This window comes from Dreissena polymorpha, chromosome 12, assembly GCF_020536995.1.
Source record: "Dreissena polymorpha isolate Duluth1 chromosome 12, UMN_Dpol_1.0, whole genome shotgun sequence".
Lineage (NCBI taxonomy): Eukaryota > Metazoa > Mollusca > Bivalvia > Myida > Dreissenidae > Dreissena > Dreissena polymorpha.
The window spans coordinates 8609699-8628674 of record NC_068366.1 but is presented as its reverse complement, the minus strand read 5'-3'; positions in this window follow the sequence as shown (position 1 = coordinate 8628674).

The following is an 18976-nucleotide window of genomic DNA, read 5'->3' as shown; positions in this document are numbered from 1 at the left end:
ACAAAGTTTCAAACCGTAATCGTCGACAGATAATTAATAATTAATTACGAGAATTAAGTCGCCTTCGACATAATGGTCGAGGTCGACTTAACTCTGCAAAACTGGATTTCGGCTTCGCCCAACGGTCGCGATAGTATTTATATATATATATATATATATATATATATATATATATATATATATATATATATATATGTGTATATATATATATATATATATATATATATATATATATATATATATATATATATATATATATATATATATATATATATGAGGATCAATGAGGGTCTGTGTCTCGAACAATATTAAACTGACTTTATAAAATTAGGTTTCTAGTAAACGAACATTAATGCCATGTTTAAAATGAATAAAAGTAAATTTTAAACAAAAGCAGATGTTACAATGCTCTTGATGGAATAATAAGTTCCTGGCATGGCATTTTATGAAAATATATTTTCAAGCATTTCTTATTGACGCTTTTAATACATGCGTTTGATGCTTTTAGTATTACCGCTTGTTGTTATCATGCAATGTTTACTAAGCATAATCACATTTGAGTCAACCCTAAACAATTCTGATCAATTAAAATATATAAATATAATTTATGTAAATATTTTCTAACAGTAAAATGTTAACTAACATAATTTATCATCGCTATTGCTTTCATGTTACAAAATACATTTGAAGCTACGAACACACTGTGTGTCAATATTTTTTTCTGGAACCATACGAACATGAATATTTAAGAGCTGTTTTGCTTTACTTGGATCATATATGGATACACCTGCACTGCAAGGCACGCATTAACTGGCAACGATGATTTTCGTCGTTATACATAAATTATGTGAAACTTTAACGCGATGTAGAGTGTACTACTAATGAAACACACATAGGTTATGCTTAAAATTTCGAAATATATTTACATCAAGGTTGTCTTTGTATCAAATACTCATCTGACCGATTGCAACACACATTCATTTTTATCATTGTTTTAAGTTCCTTATGTACACTTCAATGAACTCAGACAGACTCACATTATTTGGCAACAAATGTGTGCTCCACACAGTGTACCACAGTCATGACGCCCAGCAGAGTAAGTGCATTTATTACAATATGAAAATAAACAAAACAACTGTGACGTGAATAAGTGGAAATTAAATGAAATGTTGTCAATTGGTCCACTCAACAGGATAATACCTTTGCAAAGACGATCACAGCTTCCACATCGTCAGCCTCGGTCTCGACTTGTTTTATCAAATCAAACAGAACTCCATATCGGTAATGTGAAAAGCTTCTATAACTGGTAAGATAGATTGATATATAAACAATAGGGATCACATCAAAAAGATCATTTGTTTCGTAAGACCGCCTTTATAGGCATGGTCGAATACATGTAATAATGAAACTCTAGAACCATTATCGACTGAAATAAAGCTGCTTTTGTTTTTGCAAGGCCTACTTCACAGAAAGGGGACCCCAGTTAGTAATTTGATCCCAGTTTTCAATTGTCAAACGTATGATATATTGATACACGAAAAACATATTTTAGTATAAACCATGCAATTTTTTTGCTGTAAAGATTAAAGTATTAAAGATGTTAAATTGAACATAGCATCTGTTTTTGGGTCTATGCTCAATTTAATTGCTATTAAATATTAAAATATATAAATAATATCAAATAATATTAAATGGGTCATTTTCTTACACAACTGCGTATAACATGACACTTACATTGTTGTTCGTAATTATTTCACCTGGTTTACAACAAACAATGTTCTAAATTAGCGAACAGGTTCACGCTTGAAATGACTTATGTGGTTGCGTGTGTAAACACATACATATATAGAGAATACTAGGTCCATGTTCAATACAGTGGGGCCTAGGTTTAGTGGTAGGATGCGGGTCTAGGAATCGGACGGACCCTGTTTCGAATTCCGCTCAAACAGCGGCATTTTCATTTTAGAAAAATAAGCCAATGTGCCGTGGCTTCATACTTCGCCGAATGTAAACGGACGACTTATATCTCAGTGATCGGTTGTCGGGAGGTGCATTTCAAAGTCGGTTGAATATGAGTCTAGTATCATTAGCAGAACGAAAACCCATGCCCTTATCTCTCTGCCTTGACATTAACGTTTACTTAGCGACACTTTCATCAGTTTTCATAATATATGTTTCTCTGTATTCTCTCATTACCTTATGTTTCTGTCTAAATATTGACAATAAACTCACTATGAAGTCTGCATAAACTCGAACAGAATTAAATGACGGCATGGAACACAGGAAATAAAATGGTTATAAAGCTTCGTTTATACTTCGAACAGTTACATGTATTTGTTCAATGCATTGTAGATGGTGGCAAATAAAAATAAACAACAACAACTTAACTGTATTGTCTTATCAAAAGCACTATTTATATGCACTTACAAAACAAAATTTTGTTTTTGTTCAAAGATACAAGTTTTGCTGGAAACCTGTAATTTAAAAAAACATGATTTTAAGATTGATAAAATGACATTGTCTTCGTAGGCTTTGACAGTCACATTTATCAATAAACGTTCCCCTAAATCATTTGATTGTCCCAAAAAAAAACGCTAATTTAAAATCATGAAGACATATTGGAAGATCTCAGCGTCTGAAAGAGTGAGGTATTTAAGGCAGTAAATCGTTTATCTTTAAATTGAAAACAATTATCAAAAGTAACCACTCTGTAGTGTTGCAAAAACTATGTAAAAGACTTGATTAGATGCATTTGAATCAATTGGTAAAAACATGATTGACTTGTTTGGTGATAATTGATATTTTATTTTGTGAGAAGGGTTTTGTGTTAAGTTGTTGTGCACACGAACAATACTCCTCTTGTGTTTTGAATCGCGCAAAAAAATAGTCTTAAACAAATAACCTTTAAAAAAAGACATTCAACAATGTGTAAAATAAATCAATATGTAGGTACGTATGTGCCTACATTTATATACACACTCCTTTTGATAAAAAAGGAAATATTTCTCAGAGGTGTTTACACATTTTATTATGCACATTCTTTGAATTTTAAATTTAAAACGAAGAGCTTTCTGAGTTAAAGTTTGGACACAATATCACTTCTTTCGCTCATTATCCAAAAAGTCCGATATGTCTTAGTTTTAACCTATTTATTTTAGCTTTTTTGCATATGCTTATTTGAAACGCGCTCAAGTCCGTTTTCTGGGAATATAATAAGTTATGTGTGTCTATGGGGGAAATATAAAAAACGCTCTCAATGTAAGGATCGAACCCGTAACCTCCCGACCGCTAGGCGGTCACCATATCCACTACACCACTGCGACCTTAAATGTCTTGATTTGTGTCCTAACTGAGCCAAACAACAATGACATTATTTGTGTTGTTGTTTTTATCACAATTTTGCATTATGAAAAAAGGCCTTCATATCCCAAAACGAATACAAATAAAATACACATATAATTGTACTTTGGATGAATGAAGAAATGAAGTGACATGTGTTTACAGACTGGCGTCTGCATTGTCATATTACTCGGACAATTGTCTCGTTTGGCTTTCTTAACTGTGAGACCACGATAAGGACGAATAGAGTCGAATAAGAGCTGAGATGCGCGGTATGTATGGTCAATGCGTCAGCGCATGGTAAGAACACTTATGAAATATTCCCTCTGAAATAAATTGTAATGATCTTTACGGCAGGAAGCGATGAGTAAGATGCTGTCCTTTCCAGAAAAAAAGTCAATAGCAGATTGTGACATTTATGTGGCCGAGCTAACTTGTCAAGGTTGATTGTTAGATGATTGAAACCATACAAGATAACAAATATAAATTCCAATTCATTATGAAAATTATCTAATAGTAAACTTGTTCGATTAATCCCTCTTAAGTGCGATTCTTATGTTGTAACCAGTTGCATTTAAAACAATGTCATTCCAACATAGTGAAACATATAATTAAAAAACGTATATTTGAATGAGTATTTGAAAGCCGAAAGCGAACATGAAAACATCTGCAATCCTGAAATTACCGCCTTGTCCTTGTCCGTAGCATTACCGATATCAATATTCCTCTTTTAGGCACATAAGCAAAATGTCTGGGATTTTTCTATAAAACTATATACAAAAATAACACACTGATTGTTTAAGTTCATTGGCTTAAATTTACTTGTATGGTCCGTTTAAGCTTACTTCTAGGTCTAAATTGCGCATAACATTAATGAAAAGAATAAACGCATTTCGGGGAATGATTACACATCCCCTGGTTGTGACAAGCATGAGCTCCTACCTAATACAGTTAGGGTGTTTACTATTTATATTTTTATATTATTAAATGTATTATCCAATACTATATGTATACAATGCGAATACATTTCACGTTTTTGTTAAGTCGTGAATAACAATGAAGAAGTTCCTTTTAAAGCGGTTACCCTAGCCTTAATCGTTTTGTTTGTTTTGTCATGTATTGTATAGGCAATCGGTTATTTGCTTCAAAACGTACTAGCATATGTTAATCCCTCAAAAATATTCTAATATTTCCTTTTTTCAATATTGTGCTGTATATCTCGTCCTATAATGTATAGGTATACGGCCACGTGCTTAAAATTAAAATGATAAGCGAATGGGAACATTTAATAGTGTGGCACAAAGGACTTATTCATAAGCTCTGACAAAGTGGTATGATGGACAATGTTTTATCTTGGTTAAAATACTACCGAATGAGAGAAGCCAGTGTGCTGTAATATGTGGCTTCCAATAGTACCTATCACCCTTAAATTCTGGCGTTCCTCAAGGGCTTATCCGAGGGGTCTCTTTTTATAACATACATATATGACATTGTACGAGACATTCACTGTCCCATTCGCCAGTTTGCCACGCTAAAAATAAACGTCGACAACCCGCTGATGCGGCTAATCATCTTTACTCTGGTCGTACGAAAACTCCATTCCTGGGCTGATATGTGGTTAGTTATTATCAAGCCGTCCAAAACCGAACTATAGTTATATCTAGACAAATCTACCGCCTAATCACTTAACCCCTTTTTTCTCAACGACTACCGAATCATTCAGGCTTCGTCTAATAAACAACTTAGCTTTTTTTTCTGATTCACGATCCTGACACGACCATTTTGAATCAATCAAGAAGATAGAAAAGCAAAGAACCAATCTTATGAGAACTTTTAAATGTACGCTCGATAGGAAATCCCTTCTATCAATATGCACATAATTTATTAGACCAATTCTTTAAACGATTATGTAGACTGGGATACCATTACTTCACAATATCAAAAAGAACTTGTAAAGATTCAACAGGACGCAGCAAAGATTATCAGTAAGGGAACGCGTTTGACATGTTTGCAGAATCGATATAATGAAACGGCTCTCGAACCTTTAACAATATGCAAACAAAACATACACTTAAATTACTAAAACCACCATTTTGTGTACACTGATCTCCTCTAGCCCTGGTGAAAGACCGGCTTATTTACTTCGTAATTCAAACAATATTCGCAATATTCAATGTAAATCAAAACCTGTTTCACGATCCTTCCTACCATCAACTATAGATATATGAAACAATCTACCGGATCTGTAATAACGGCTCCTTCTCTCTATGCTTTCAATGCAAATCTAAATAAAAGATAAAAAAAAAATTCCCCAGCATTAGTACGATAGGAAGTTAAACGTTCGGACGTTAAATGTTCTACATGCTCGTTAACAAATGTATTGTAGCAGCATAAAATATACAAAATACAGTGTACACATTTCATATTGTAAATGTGATGATATTGAGGATACATTTCAATTTGTCTTCAATTTTCCCCATGTATATTAAAAACAGAATTATCCTGTTTGACAATATGACCAGTTTCGAACCCAAAACTTTTCAACTACTATACATGTATTATACCTGAATTTTTGGGAAACAAATGATAAACTTGATTTATATTGCATTTAATTAAGTCTAAATGAGCTGTTTACATTTATGATACCAATGAGTTGGTAGTTATGTTAACGCGTTCATGTCATGATCGCAATATTTTGAGTTTCTTTCAATGTTGCATATTACTTAAATATTGCGTATCCCTTCATGATATCTTCGTTTACTTCTGAATTCGTTCAAACTTGCAATAAAGCAATCACAGACATGCTTTGTATGTTTGCACATTTCATTTTGGATTAATTGACATATAAATTTGTTTAGTGATTTAATTGAGGAGCTGTGTTTTTGTCGAAATCGTGCAGCCGAAACCTTATTTGCTCAGGTAAACTTGATTGGAATTTACACTGGTATTGCTTTTGCATTGACATGACGCTGTATAATTATTTCTTAGAAAGCCACATTTGTTCTTTCAGATTGTACGAGGCATGCCAATCCGGATATAAAGTATGGAAAAGAAACATTCAGAAATATTGTATTTCAAGTACTGTATTTGCGTCAAATAGACGTTATTGAACTATTTATTGTGTGTCATTGCAAATTCTTCACAAATTGGTTAACCAAGTCGTGAATCTAGAATCGCATTACATTAAACAAAAGCGGTGAAATACACGCCTATGCTGAAAGTTATTAATCTCTTTCGTTATGAAAAAAGTGAAAATATTGATTTTTCTGTTTAACATGGTATCATCAGCACTTGTAAACGTGAACGTATACACTACAACCAACTAAGGAATATACATTTACAAAAATTCGTCAAGCAGTACATACTGTGCATTTCAGAATACTTATCATTTTAATTAAAGAAATTGTGTCGTTGTTTAGCACGCTATAAATTCATGTCAGTTCGTTTCAAATTAAAACACAAATATTTCATTACGATTTTAGAACTACCTATTCATCAGTTGAGTCTGACATTTACTAACCTTATAGAAACACTAAACCTGGAAAACGAAGGTCAGGAAACAATTCATTTGTACCATTTGTTGACATTTATTAAAGAAATTTAGACAATCCTATGTTATATGTGTTTACTTTCTCCGAAACATAAGTACAAGGTTATGTTATGTCTGATTGCATCAATTATTATGACTTCTTCCATGAAGTTTATAACGATGATCAAAATATCTGAATATAAAAAGGGTGTCTTTTAATCTTTCTTATTAAATTTAGATGAAGGTTTCTATTTAGGTTGTACTTCAGAAATTTACAAATCTATTGCTTTGGTTCAACTCCAACCATTTCATAGTTAACTAGTAACTACATTGAAACCTATGATATCTAATTGGTGTCTGAGTTGTTCTGTTGAACGGTGATGCTGTGTGTTTTGTTTTATTTTCAATATAATGTTTTAAGGCTAAATTTTGATCAAGTGTGACTGGGCATTAGCAGCGTTTCATTTTGTTTATGAAAAAAGTTGCTGCTTTACTTATGTGTACTAAATAGCCATTTTTCAATCCTGATTTAGTGCTGCGTCTTGCACAACTTTCTCATTCAATGACGCAATCGTATATGGTAATTGACACATTCGAATTGTGCAAATAATTATGTATAGAATATTTACACATGATTATCAACAATTAATTGATGTGGGTTTCCAATAACAGCTAAAAGCATTACCGCTTGGTAGAATAACTCGTTGATTTGTTATTGATAGCGCAAATTAAACATAGAAGAAAGCCTTGTTGGTTTGTATAAATAGTGACAATAAATGTGCGTGAAAAATTGTTATTAATTTGACCGTTTGAAGCTCATTATCATTTATTTCCCAGATATTATAACACAAAATCTTCGATTGACATACATTAACGGATGACCGAATTTATATTGAAAGTATCTCGTGTAAAAATGACAATATTGATTTAATTTCAGTGCCGAAGTTTGTAAAATAGATCATATATACACATAAAATAAGATCTAAGGCTATATTTGCATTTTCAATAAGTTTGATTGATAATATTAATAATTAGAATCCCAATCATATCAAAATAAGGAAAACATAAAAAATATTCCTTCAGATTTTTTAAAATTTAGCTTTTAAAGGGGACCAATTAATTCGAAATACTAAGTGTCTAAATGAATAATAAGTTGTTTTATGTGGAAAAATGCTAACATCAATCTCATATTAAAAAACTTTGTAATTATTTGATCATATAAACTTGTTTGGAAGCGGTCAACGACCACTTAATGTAAAACTTTGGTCCATAGCACTAATGTATCAGACTGTGCTATAGGTTTACCTTGCTATTAATTTTGGCAGATGCTTAGAAAATATGTTTGTGTCCATGTACGAATACTTCACAACAATTTTTTAAGCATTTTCAATAATAATAATTAACGTAAAACATGAAATACCTGTTTAAAAGTCAAACTATCTATATAATTAAAACAGACAAATATATTGGCGTTCGTTTCAAACGGGTTTAATTTTCAACTTAGGCAGACACGTTTGACTTATGCATGACTGTTATTCATTTTAATAGTACATAATACATATAAGTATCAATGGTATATACTAGTACACGGATAGTTTTAATTAATTGATCAATGAATCCCATTTTAAATAAAAAGGAATATTGATTAGTTCATCTTCCAGTCTTTGAACGCATCAATTTAAAAGAAATCGATAAATAAATACAATGCTGTTACATACTCATTTACGCTAAGAAACTGACATTTACAGTACATTCTCTTTTACGTTGGAACCCTGGTTAGTAATCAATCTTGTATTATGTGTGTCATTATTAAGCATATACGCGAGGAGATTAGGAAATTCATGCAAGGCTCATTTCCGTGCACTAAACATGGCTATTAATCAAAAATACAGAATCAATTGCTGGTTACAGTAAATCAATAGCCATATCTTCTATGAAAAGTAATGAAGTGTAAGACGTTCGATTAAGTAGAGACCTATGTCATTAAGTTACATCGAACATTAAGATGTGAGCGGCAACAAGAAAGTAAATTATCAAATACTTCTTGGCCTTTATATTGACAATACTCTATCTTGGAAACTACACATTGAAAGAGTTTGTTCAAAAATTAATCTCGAATGTTTCTTCTGCAAAAAATATAACCATATTTAACCCTTGAAATGCGTAAGCTATTCTATACTGGTTATATCTCACCTATATCCGAATACGCATGCGTTTCCTGGAGTTCAGCGATCAAAACGGAAATTAATAGAATAGTCAAAATACAAAGCATGGTGGTGCACATATTTTAAATAAACAGTACAACACCAAATTAAGAACCCTATTTAAAGATCTAAAATTGTTGACTTTCGAACAACGTAATCACCATTTCACGACAGTTATTGTATTTAAAGCATTTCTTAATCAAACCCCCAAATACATACGTGATCTTTTGACGCCTTCACAAAATAAGCACTATAACTTGTGACCTTGCGAAAAGGGGGATTTAAAGCTTGTGCGAATGCCCAAAACAAACTAATTCCAACGATCGTTTTAATTTTCGAGCACAAACATTTAGAATTCGTTACCCCAATCAAACAAACAATTTAATGACATTAAAGAAAAAAATAAATGCTTATCTTTCTACCACCCTTTATGAAATAAACCCCCACATACATACGTGATCTTTTGACGCCTTCACAAAATAAGCACTATAACTTGCGACCTTGCGAGAAGGGGGATTTAAAGCTTGTGCGAATACCCAAAACAAACTAATTCAAACGATCGTTTGAATTTTCGAGCACAAACATTTGGAATTCGTTACCCCAATCAAACAAACAATTTAATGACATTTAAGAAAAAAAAATGCTTATCTTTCTACCACCCTTTATGAAATAAACGGAACATGTATCATGTTTTGTTTAGCAAATAATCTTCGTTTAGTGTTTGAATACTGTTCGTGCATAAATGGTAGTTGTAGTTTTATATTTGTAATTTGTTTTTAATTATGGTATATTTTATACTTAGTGTCCATGCATATATGATTATTTATGTTTAGTTCTTATTGCTTAAGATGAAATATGATGTATTTGTTGTTAATTGTATTATGTTAGAAAACATTGTTGAAAATAAGAAATGTATTATATAAATGGCATATTATGTAATTTCATCTACTGTATTTCTTAACAAGTCTATCTTCTTCAAATACAGATTGTATTATTATTATTATTATTATTATTATTATTATTATTGTTATTATTATTATTATAATAATTATTATTATTATTATAAATATAAACTTGTATGTCAGAACATTGGTCAATTTGTGAAATTAATTGACAACAACGTTTAGGCATGTCATTGATACCTTGCATATTAACGTTCTATTGTATTATTGCTTAATGCACAGTTCATGGTTATATCTCTTGCTGTGGGAAAGTAATACCTTCCTGTGTTTTGTTTTATACATTTCCTGTATCATGTAATAGTAGCTGATCGTTACAATAATTACTCTCTTCATACTGCTTCTGGATTTTTAATACTACCGATGTTCAAACTTATTTTTATGTTCTGATGATGTAACTTAATTACCATAGATCTTGAACTGTTTGTTTTAAAAACTTCGTAAATATGAACTTTGTATACGTTCAACTGTCAATAAGTATTGCCCGCATACTCACAATTTTATCCTGTTGGTGTGTTACTTCCAACGCATGCTATGGTATGATCATAGGGATCTAGGCTACAGTGAAATTATTCATCATTCTCTCGTTATATTATTTGCAACATTTATTTCACATATACATTTCTTATTGCTATCAGTTCTTTTTTTTTCAGATAACAAAGTCATGACATCCATCACAGAAACGTTATCAATAGTTGACTTTTTGAAATATGTGTATATATGTCTTTGAAGAATCTAAGCATTATAAGCAATTCCAAATACAAATCTTAGTTATTTTGACTATGAAATGCCTTTGCAGAAATTATAGAAATGTTGACATTTTAATGAACATTTTATCCACCCAAATTCAAAAGCCTCTATAAAGACAATCTGAGCTTCAACATCTCCACCCTAGTTCACGACAAGGTTTATCAACTCCTTCAGAACTCGACATCGGGACTTGTCAGATCGAATAATAGACAAACAATAGCGTACACTTCAGAAATATCATTGCCTGTCTGTCTTCTTTATGTCGGCGCATATTGCCTGATGTGTTTTGTATGACCGCCGGTCAAACAAAACACAATAACGCAACTCTAAAACCAGTATGGACTGAAGTAAAGCGTCAAGAACTGTTGGTGTTTTTTAAAGGCCTTCGTCACTGACAGAGGACGCCAGGTAGTCATTTTATACACAAATCCTTACGTCTGTCGGCATACAATACGTTAACAAAAGTGTGTTTATGACAGAAGCATGGTTTGAAACATAACAAAACATATTTTACAATTTTGTTTTGTTCTTATCATGTATAACGCAAGTATGTATGCCTTATAGCGTTAATAAGTACATTGTAGAAGAACTGAAACACTTTATTTTGTGGCGCTTATCTCTTGAACTCGTAAACATTTATTTGCAATTTTTTTAAATACGTTTGTAATATTTTTTACAAAGATGCCAAACGCCTTAAATTACTTTCATTTAACAGGTGTGTTATCGGCATAGTTTGAAGCAATTGCTGCGTTTCAACCGTCTTACTTGTGATTCACAAATACACGAATAAATACTTTATTAAATAAACAAATACTTACTATATACAGTGAATATATTGCTGTTTAAAACGGTGGGTGCTCGCACGTATTGGGTTCTGTGTGAGAAGTTAAATGTAAGTTACAAATTCCTTTTTCGAACAACATTTCTTTATTACATTTATGAAATAAAACATGTGATTATTTAAAACTATATTGACAACATAAGACTCAGTACATGGTTTTAAACGACAATATTTCTAATTAGGAGTAAACGTTCAAGCTAGAGCAGTGTTACATCGTTACGTTTGTAAACCGGGTAATATATAGAGACTACTAGGTTTATGTTGAATACAGATAAGTGCAGTTAGCGAGGCTTTAAAAAAGTGAAACAAAAAAGTGAAAGTTATTGATTTAATCTCTTCTGACCAAATAAACTGTTTTCGACACTTGCCTGGTATTACGTGTTTTCCATCATCTCCGTATTTTCTTTTCTTAATGTTGAAAATAAGAAACATTCGATGTCTCATAAGCAAGTACAACATAAAATGCCGTCATACCGAAATATACTAACAAGTTGAAAAACATAGCTATACCTATATAGATGCTGAAAACTAGATGGACATATTGCTACGTAGTATGCTACGGGCATATGATTTTTTGTAGGCTAGGTGGTGGAATATAAAGCTATATACATGTTTCCACAACAACTGATCTGTATCATATTGTTCTATCATTAGACATAGCTGTCTTAAGTTATAGAACAAAGGTTTTGCATTTGTGGGATGATCCAAGTTTTGCTGTAGACCGGTAATTAACGAACATATTCTTTTACGAGGGATCTAATGGATATAATGGAATTGTCTACACCTGCTCCGACGCAGATATCTTTGCGTGCTTTAAATCAATCAAATGTTATCGTGCCCTGTACCAATCAATAATTGCAATAAATAAAACACTAAATAATGAAGACATTCTGATAGGTTGCAGCGGCTCTGAGTGAGATATATCTTATGCGACACATCGTTTATCTTTTAATTTAACACATTGCTAAAAAAAACGTTCTATGCTTATTGTTGCGAAAGAAGTTCATTTGCTGTATTGTAATCAGTTGGTAAAAACCGGCTGAAATGGTAAGATTGATAATATATATATATCTTCTTTATACGTAAATACATTGGATGAATAAAGACAATCATGACATGTGTTTACAGACTGACGTCTGCATCATCATCATACATGTATTACTTGGGTAAGTGTCTGCTTGCTCTTTCTTAACTGTGAGAAAACGATTAGAACACGTAGATATCAATAACACCAGGGGAAGTGGTATCGTCGGTAAATCCGTCAGCGCATTGTGCGAACTCGTATAACATATCCCCAGTGAAATAAATTGTATCATAATATATCGAGAGGAAGCAATAAGTATGATGCCGTTTGCAGAAAATGAGCGTAAAGAAGATTGTTAAAATGAACTTCCCAAGCTAATTTGTAACGCAAAAATGTTACCTAACTTAGATAATTGAATACACGCAAGAGAAATATAGCATCATTTCAATAATGATTTCAATAAAAAAAACTGGTTTGTGAAAATAAGTCGGAAAAAGGATTCTAAATGTTGATATACGTTGCTTTACAATTGAATATTTTTTTGATTCTAACAAACTCAAAAGGACATTGCAAAAACGTTCAGATTTGAAGGAGTAATATAACATCGGAAATAAAAAATCTGAAATCCCTACATTACCCATTTGAATTGTGCTATATAATTAGTGGTTTAAATATTTATTTATTGTGCACATAGAGTTCAGTTTTAAGGTCCATTTTGGTTTATTTCTATTTTTAATAACGCATAACTTTTAGGAAAAGAACCAAATAAATTCAGGGAAATGGTACATAGCCATTTGTAGAAAACAGCATGAATCCCTAAGGATGCAATTGTAGTTTCACTTTGTTTATAAATACAATGCATACTATTATATGCATAAAATACATACATTGCACTTTCTTATTAATTTGTTGTTAACCTCTGCAAAGTGTGTGTGTATTTCATGGCGGAAACCGAAACTTAAAAAATTGTAAATATTGTTCCATATATTGTATAGCCAATGTGTCATTGGCCTTCAATAAAATACTAGCGGTTGTTAACATGAATAGCTTTCTTAAACATGATTCAGACTTGTCATACTGTATTATTTGTATCGTCTCATTTGCTTAGTATAAGCTTAGTAGTAAGTAGAACCATTAATTTCTTGGACATGCTTTCTGTGTCATTCGGCTAATATTCACTCAAGTATACTCAATGTGGCAACGTGGTTCCTTAAACATCAATAAATAAACAAACGCCCAAGGAAGAATACATATGATCGCAACTGAGCAGCGATATAATACCCTCGTTTATTGTACCTCTGTAAACATTCGTCTGCTTTACAACATAATACTCTTTCCTTGTTAAAAAGACTTGTACTATGTACGGACGTTCCTATAAAACTGTTCAGATTCGGTCATACGACATATATACTCAACGTAAAAATAGCAAAAACAAGTAGGTATCGGCGAAAAAATACACGTTTAAATTTTACTACATTAAACACTTTTTTATTTATGGAACCATAAACACATTGTTAATGCATTTGATTTAACTTTCACGATCATATTCATATATTGGTTTAATATTGCGAGGTTAAACTGTTTACTATGGAATCGTAAATACTCGCTTTGAAATTTAATTGTAATTGTAATATTGTACACACGAGAGGCATGGTTAAGCATCCGATAAAGCGCTACTTGATAGTACTAAACACCTGTATGATACAGTATATGCTTTGTTATTTCTATAATACCTATACATGTATACATCATAAATGCTTAAATTATTTGTTCTAACGTAAATATTGCTGTTTATTTCAATAGAGGTTAATTTTCAACGAAGGCTGACTTGTTCGACTAATTCAGGACGTTTATTCAATGTATACATATGAGTCTCGCTCTGTGAATATAGCATTTAATGCATGTGCGTAAAGTGTCGTTCCAGATTAGCCTGTGCAGTCCAAATGGGCTAATCCGGGACGACACTTTCCGCCTTTATGATATGTTTCTTTTAAAGAAAGTCTCTTTTTAGCAAAAAACTAGTTCAGGCGGAAAGAGGCGGTGATTTGCCTGTGTGAAAACCCTTTTCACATACCACGGCTCATATAGTATATATGTGATATATGTTGTAAACATATAGTATACAATGCATATGAGTATCAGTTGTATGTTCTAGAAAACGTATGATTGTGATAAATTAATTATGGATTCCAGTAAGTAACTTGTAAAAGGCCTATTGAATTGATCATCACAGAGTGTGTAAATCAACAAGTTTAAACAAAAATCGATGAATAAATAAAATTATGTAATATATATTCATAAGATATTTGCAATACATCGTTATTGCGTTAAAAATGTCAAATATATATATATATATATATCGATAAAAAAAAACTAACGTTTTCAGGCATTTGCATTTAAGGATAGTTCTTACAATGTATTTTTCGCGGGAACCGTGGTAAGTTATCAACGTGAATTATATGTACCATTAATAAGCGGTCAAGCGCCGAGATATTTCAGGCCTAGCTCATTCCCAAGCACAAGCCTGATATATAAATCAGGAATAAAGAATCAAGTGGGAATAAAAAGAGACAAAGAAACGTATCTTCTTTGAACAGTTAATGGCGTTCGACTTAGTGGAGACATTTTATATACATTTTCATCGCATATAATGATGTTGGAGGCACAGGAAGGTCGTGTGAAAGAAAACTATTCAATATATAAAATTGACTGAAGCGTAGGGCCTTTCATGTGGAATAATGCACATTTTCATTAAGTTTATATATTGCATTTAACATTAAATGAATGCAAAACAAGTTTATTGGGCATTTTTATAAGAAGATAAGAAAGGTCGTAGAATTGAACGAGGTAACCTTTCAATCTAACAACTACCAGAAAACGTTGACACTTAATACAATTATTAGAGTCTATGTCATCGACATACTGATTGTTATGAAATTCCCTGAAATTAGTAAGATCTTTCCGCACGAAACCGGACACATTGTTTGGCAAATCAACATTCACGAAACATATTTTAATAGGCTTGCGTGCGATTTCTATATTATGTACTGTTTATTAACCTGAATAGTATGCCTTATAATAACTTAAGTTAAAGTTTGTGTAGTTCTTGCAAAAAAAGTCAATCTGTAATTTATATAATAGTAAAAAACATATTACGTTACAAACACATGGATATATACATGAACATAACCCGGCAAAAATGGAACACACCCAATATCCAATTACCACCATCCTGATGACGTTTTAAAAAGTGACAACACATTGATATTGCATAACTTGATATCAGTAGAAATTCATTTTAGCAGTTAAATTATTTTTTGCCTTGCGAAGTCTCAATAAATCTTTCGATCCAATAAAACAAACATATACATGATAATAATACTATCATACACAAGACGTTCCGCAAGGTACGGTTATTCGACAGCTACACACATTCATTGTATATTTGTGTGGAATGATAAGTGGAGCATATTGGTATGCAATATGTTTGTTGCAAACCAACTCCAACGACAAGTATATGTCCATTTTATCAGACCGCTGCTCGAATATGGAGACGCAGTCTGGGGTAACTCCTCCATCGAACTGATCGCAGGATAAGAAGCTGTTCAAAATTAGGCAGCATGAATATGCACCGGCGCCACAAAATTGTGTAATATTAATTCCCTTTTAACCGATTTTAAATGGGAAACTCTTTCAAAAAGGAGGCAGACACACAGACTTATTATCTTCCAAAAATGAATCACAGGCTATGTCCAGAATACCTCTCAAATCTCATTCCGCTCCACCCTAAAAACCGCTATGACCTTAGAAATAACGAATCAGTTCATTTTAATCACGCAAGACGTAAATCGTATCGATGCTCATTTCTCCCAACAGGTATACGTGAGTGGAATGCCCTTACGCCCGACTTGCAACAATCCCCCACAATGTCAGGAACCAAACCAAGTCGTCCGAATTATTCAACATTTGTTCGAGAGGTCGTCAAATCCTTCACGCAAGGTTGCGACTTGAATGCAATTCCCTAAATAATGCCCTTTCCGAAGATCACTTGTAGACAGTCCTCTTTGCTCATATGGAGAAATCGAAACAAACTATTTGCTTCTACATTGTCAGCATCACCAACATCTCCGGAACAATCTGTTTGTAGATTTCCCGTGCCCTATACAACAAACAACCTACTCTTTGCATGCGAATTCCTTCACCCTGAGCAAAATGAAACAATAATTCTTACGGTCCAACGATATATCGCGTTGTCAAAACGCATCTCCTATAAATAACTGGTAACAGCACACCATATTTAATGTCGAGTGTCCTTCCTTATTGTTCCTCGTCTTCCCACTCAGTCTTAATACTCTTCATGCTCTATCTTTCATATATCTAAAAACATCTTCACTTCGCCCACACTTCAATGTTAATGTTTATCAATTGCCTTAACTGGTTGCATGTGCTAATTTCTTAAACGCTATAAGAACATGAATGGAGACGAATTCATATCAGTTTTCAGTAACTTGTTTTCTTATCCATTTTTTGCATGAATGTAAATCACATGTCATGTTTATATTTTAGTTATAATAAATAGTGTTTAATCCAACGACTAATCTCAGTCGATTTATGAACCAACCATAACTCAATTATACAAGAACAATGAAACTCTATAAAAAAATATCTTTGCAGAAGTGTGTGTGAACGTCCGGTATTCTTTTCTACATAACGAATACTTTACAGGATAATAGACACACAACAACAGTAAACATGGGAACATTAATGAAGCAAGGGTCAACTCTTTGGGACGGTTAATCTCCAGGAACTAACAATTCAATGTTTCGTATTTTAGTATACACTTCATTATATGTTACGTTTTACATGTTAATCAGTGTGAAATTTTACGTCGTATGTTGCACAAAGGTGCAGTTTTTTAAATTTAATTTTAAATGTGTGCGATAACATAGACCATATAACTCTATAGACCTACATGTGTGTCTGCTCATGCGGTATTTATCTGTACACAATTCAGCGAAGTTGAAGTTGTATTTACCTCACATCGACGTTCTTGAAATGTTAATTTTATCTCAATTCAAATGACGCACACATCGATTATAACGCCGTGAATCTACAATCACGGTATATGGAACGATAGCCGTTAAACAAACGCCTACGCTGAGTGTGCTTCTCTGTCGTCATGAAAACATGTTCATGAACGACTAATGAGTTAATGTTAAACTAATACTTGCTTCGCATAAATTAAAAGAAACAATTTAAAGTTTCAACTACAAGCTATTCAAACGTTTTTATTTTAATGATAGTCAATATGACTTTGATTGTAAACTGTAATTAAAATGCAATGTTCCGAAATTGAAAATGTACATATATTTATAATATGAATCGAATATCACAAATAGATTAAACGCCGTAGCACAAACTGTTTAGCTGTTATACAGTGATACAATATATACATGTACAAACAACATTATATAGTATTATAATTTGTGACAATGTCCTTCGAATGGAGTAAAATTTGTTTTCAAAGATAATGAAGTTTATTAAATAAAGTTTATAACAACCTTTACTATATGTGTTTGATTTCAAGGAAACGTATAGGCGAGTATTTGCTATATGTCTTTTTAAAAACAGTACAACGACTTCTTCCTAGAAATATTCAAATATTCGAATTAAAATAAAATGTTTCTTTAGCTTTCTAAGAAGACAAGGTGTAATTGATACTCGTTTTTGTATAGTTTTTAAGCAATGTAAAGTTCTAAAGTTTGTGTTCACCTCTAACCATTGAGCATTTAAATTATAATTAAATTGAAACCTATTGGATTGTAGACCTTTTTAAGATTGAAAACATAATTCTTAAAAAGTGTGAGGTTCCGAATTCTTTTATTTAAGTCCTCAATGCTATGCTTTGCATTTGCCGTTTAAATACAATGACACGTTTGTCTTGTTTCATGCAATTTAAATTTATACTGTCTACCTGGTAATAAATCGGCATTATGGTTCCTAAACGAAGGATCACACAGTGGTGATAAAATTCATGTTTTTAATGAATACGTGTATTAGTTTGACTATATTTTGAAATACGTCTTGGTAAGTTGTGAGGTTTTGAGCTAGATAATCTGGCTTAGTCCTCATATGTATTTCGATTTGACCGTTCCAAGACGGCAACCCCACATGTTATGATGTTGCTGATGAGCAACTTCATAAAAAGGTACTGCGTACTTATTTATTATGAATAGCAATGTTCAATCATGTTTAAGCACTAAGTCCAATCTAGCATAGTCGTTCGTTGAAGTAACAGTGAATGATCGATCATACAAACCAATTGGATTT